Raw genomic sequence first — 4,617 nt, 5'->3', positions numbered from 1 at the left:
AAACAGCCATGACCTGTTGAGGCATGGACTCCACTAGACATCTGAAGGTGTCACACATGCACCCAGCAATCCTAGTGATCTAAAAGAAAACATGATTCATAAGACCAGGCCACCTTCTCTCATTGCTCAATGGTCCAGTTTTTATGCTCAAATGCCCAGAACAATGGACATGGGTCAGCAAGGGCACCCTGACTGGTCTGCAGCTACGCAGCCCCATATGCAACAAACCAAGATGCACATTGCGTTCTGACACCTTTCTATCAGAACCAGCATTAACTTTTTCAGCAATTTGATATACAGTAGCTTGTCTGTTTGGCCACACAGGCCACCGTTCATCAATGAACCTTGGCTTCCCTTGACCCTGTCGTCGGTTCACTGCTTTTCCTTCCTTTTCTACTTTTGGTAGGTACTGATCACTGCAGACTGGGAACACCTTACAAGAGCTGCAGTTTTGGAGATACTCTGACCCAGTCGTCTAGCCATCAAAACGTGACCCTTGTCAAAGTCGCTCAGATCCTTAAGCTTTCCCATTTTTCCTGGTTCTAACACATCAACTTTGAGGATGAAATGTTTACTTGCTGCTTAATATATCCCACCCACTGGCAGGTGCCATGATAGCAAGATTATCAGTGTTATTCACTTCATCTGTTAGTGGTCATATACACCATATGACCAAAAGTATGTGGACACCTGACCATTACACCTAAATAAGCTTGTTGGACATCCCATTCCAAAACCATGATCATTATGCTGCACCCCTCCCCCTTTGTGGCTATAACTTCTCCACTCTTCTGGGAAGGCTTTCCACAAGGTTTTGGAGTGTGTCTGTGTGAATTTGTGCCCATTCAGTGTTTGTGAGGATGTTGAATGAGAAAGCTTGGCTCACAGTGCCATCAGTGAGGATAACGTCAATGCTCTGTACAGGGAATCAGAGTTTCTCCACATCAAACTTGTCAAAGCATGTCCCTATAGACCTTACATTGTGCACAGATGCACAGTTAGAAACATAGAAACATAGAAAGTGATGGCAGATAAGAACCAGTAGGCCCATCCAGTCTGCCCAGCCTCCTATCCTATATCTGCCCTTATCCTATATCTAGCTTGGCCTTATGCCTATCCTATGCTTGCTTAAATACCTTTACTGTATTAACATCTACCACCTCTGCTGGAAGGCTATTCCATGCGTCCGCTACCCTTTCCGTAAAGTAATATTAAACCTTTGCCCCTCTAGCTTATGGCTGTGTCCTCTTGTTGTGGTAGTATTTCTCCTTTTAAATAAACTATCTTCCTTTACCTTGTTGATTCCCTTTAAGTATTTAAATGTTTATATCATATCCCCCCTGTCACGTCTTTCTTCCAGGCTATATAGGTTAAGATCCTTTAACCTGTCCTGCAGGCCGGGGCAGGGCCGGATTGACTTAGGGGCTAATGGAGGTGCAGCTCCAGGCCCCTACCTTTAAAATAGGCCGTCCTTAACGCAGGGCAAAAGGGGCACCTGCCCCTTAAGCCCGCAGCAACTGCGGCCGGGCCCACAACTCTAGCAGCGGGCATGCTACTTACCTGGCAGACGCGTGCGAGCAGCATCTCTTCTACCGCCAGGGGGACGCAGGAATCCAACGGAGCCATATGACGTACGTCACGTACGTCACATGACCCTGCTGCGCGTCTGCTTCCCCTCTACAGATCCGCGGAAGTCTGCGAGGGGCGCGTACATCATCAGTTCAGGTAATGGGGTGAGGGAGGCTGTATGGAGTATGTGAGATTGAATGAAAGAGTGAATTAATGAGTATCTGTGAAGGAGTGAGTGAATGAATGTGAATGAGTATATGTAAATGAGTATCTGAATGAGGGAATTAATGAGTATCAATGTATGAATGAATATCTGAATGAGTGAATGATTATCTGTGAATTAGTGAATAAATATTTGTGAATGAATGTGTGTCATAGCATGGATGTGTAAGGGGAGGGGCAAAGATGCCACAGGCAGGCTGTTTTGGGGGCAAAGATGCCACAGGCAGGCTGTTTTGGGGGCAAAGATGCCACAGGCAGGCTGTTATGGGGGCAAAGATGCCACAGGCAGGCTTAGTGAAACCGTCCGTGGAAACCCTCTGGATGCGGGTGTCAGTGTTGCAGAGTCTGTCCTGTTGTGTGTGTTCGGGTGTCAGTGTGGCAGAGCCTGTCCTGGTGTGTATACGAACACAAAAGAACCCCAGCACTCCAATCAGCTTCCAATCTTTAGGTTACTTTATTCAAAGAAAGCAAAACAAAAAAGCAATGTTTCGGCCAAACAGGGCCTTTGTCAAGCTCAAAAGGCCCTGTTTGGCCGAAACGTTGCTATTTTTGTTATGCTTTCTGTTTTTGTTTTGCCCTTTTTAGCTGCTAGCTCCCAGCTTCCTGGGAGTTGAGTGCTGAACCATTTCTTCTTTTTTTAACTGTCCTGGTGTGTGTGTTTGGATGTCGGTGTGGCAGAGCCTGTCCTGGTGTGTATGTTTGGATGTCGGTGTGGCAGAACCTGTCCTGGTGTGTGTTTGGGTGTCGGTGTGGCAGAGCCTGTCCTGGTGTGTGTGTGTTTGGATGTCGGTGTGGCAGAGCCTGTCCTGGTGTGTGTGTCTGGGTGTCGGTGTGGAAAAGCCTGTCCTGGTGTGTGTGTGTTTGGATGTCGGTGTGGCAGAGCCTGTCCTGGTGTGTGTGTCTGGGTGTCGGTGTGGAAAAGCCTGTCCTGGTGTGTGTGTCTGGGTGTCGGTGTGGAAAAGCCTGTCCTGGTGTGTGTTTGGTTATCTGTTTCCTTAATTTACAGTAGGAATTATTTCATTTTTACTTATCCAGAGATAAAACGCCCTCCTGAATTTGTAGTGACTTCAGGGGACAAAACATTCAAGGCCCTGAAATCATTTAGTGGAAAAGATAAGGTATTGTGTTATTTACTCTATAATATTTATTATAGCCCAGGAAAAGCTTTGTTGCACAGGCATGTACACAAATCATTTAAGCATAACATTCACAATACGCAAGACGTATAATGAAAAGTTGAAAATCATGTGTTTTATGTATTCACTAAGGGCCTCATGGATGTCAAGATGATATTTTTTCAAAATGTTCATCTTCATCTGGAGGATATTAATTAAAATGATGTGGTTCCAGATCAGTTTTGACTGAATTACAGAGTTTTTCCTTGTTATTGTTTGCTACCTGAAATAGTATAAATTGTAGCCAGAATAATTTGAAGATCACCCAGTATGTGTACAAAATGCCTATTTAGTAAAATAATTCATAAATTCATGTTGGCTTACTGCTTTGTATTGCACTATTGCACTTTCCAAAACGCTCCTTGGAACATTTGGCACAAAAAAGATGACCCTATTTGATCAATAATGAGTAACGTCTTTAGTTATTCTCAACTTCTGTCAAAAAAGCATTTGTCAAAATACAAATATTTTTAAGAACACCCTCAGCTTCTGAGCAAGTTTATGATAGCTCTAACTGCCAGAGAAAAGTGTACTTTTTGTTCACAGTAGCTTTTGGGAAAATTCTGTCTTTATGTAAAGCAACATCCTCAATATTTAGACAAAAAAAGTATTTTCCTTTGTTTCTTCCATGAAGTCTACATATTCCAATTCCAAAATATTTATTTCAAGGATTAGTCGCACTAAATTTTGGCTTCAGGCTTCCCATGTTGAATGACCAAGTATTATGTATATGTATGTACATATATGTTTTTTCATAAAAATGGGTTGCTCAGTCTGAAATGCCCAGGCCTATTTTTTGTCCCTGTCCAGGCCTGCTGTCCTGATAAGGTTTATCTTGTAATCCATAAATCATTTTAGTAGCCCTTCTCTGAACTTTCTCCAACATTTCCATATCCTTCTGGAGATACGGTCTCCAGTACTGTACACAATACTAAAAGTGAGGTCTCACCAGTGATCTGTAAAATGGCATGAGCACTTCCCTCTTTCTACTGCTAATACCTCTTGCTGTACAACCAAGCATTCTGCTAGCATTACCTGCTGCTCTACTGCCTTGTCTGCCTAGCTTTAAATCCTCAGAAATAATTACCCCTAAATCCCTTTCCTCACACGTTGAGGTTAGGACAGTATCAAATATTCTATACTCTGCCTTTGGGTTTTTATGCCCCAGGTGCATTACTTTGCATTTATCCACATTAAACGCCAATTGCCACAGCTCTGACCATTTTTCCAGTTTACCTAGATCGTTTGCCATTTGGCTTCTTCCTCCAGGAACATCAACCCTGTTGTAAATTTTTGTGTCGTCAGCAAATAAACATACCTTTCCATCAAGACCATCTGTAATATCATTAATAAAAATATTAAAGAGAATGGGTCCAAGCACAGATCCCTGAGGTATCCCACTGGTAACAAGACCTTGTTCTGAATATACGCCATTGACTACAACCCTCTGTTGTCTGTCACTCAGCCTCTCCCTAATCCATTCAACAACATTGGGATCTAAACCCAGAGATTGCAGTTTATTTATAAGTCTTCTATGTGGGACAGTGTCAAAGGCCTTACTGAAATCCAGATACGCAATGTCTACTGCACCTTGATCAATTACTTTAGTCACCCAATCAAAAAAAATCAATAAGATTCGTTTGGCATGATC

Source organism: Sceloporus occidentalis, unplaced genomic scaffold, assembly GCF_023333645.1.
Source record: "Sceloporus occidentalis isolate IW3139 unplaced genomic scaffold, rSceOcc1.0.p SCAF_65, whole genome shotgun sequence".
Classification (NCBI taxonomy): domain Eukaryota; kingdom Metazoa; phylum Chordata; class Lepidosauria; order Squamata; family Phrynosomatidae; genus Sceloporus; species Sceloporus occidentalis.
The sequence above is the reverse complement of the archived record's forward strand: the minus strand, read 5'-3'. Positions refer to the sequence as shown.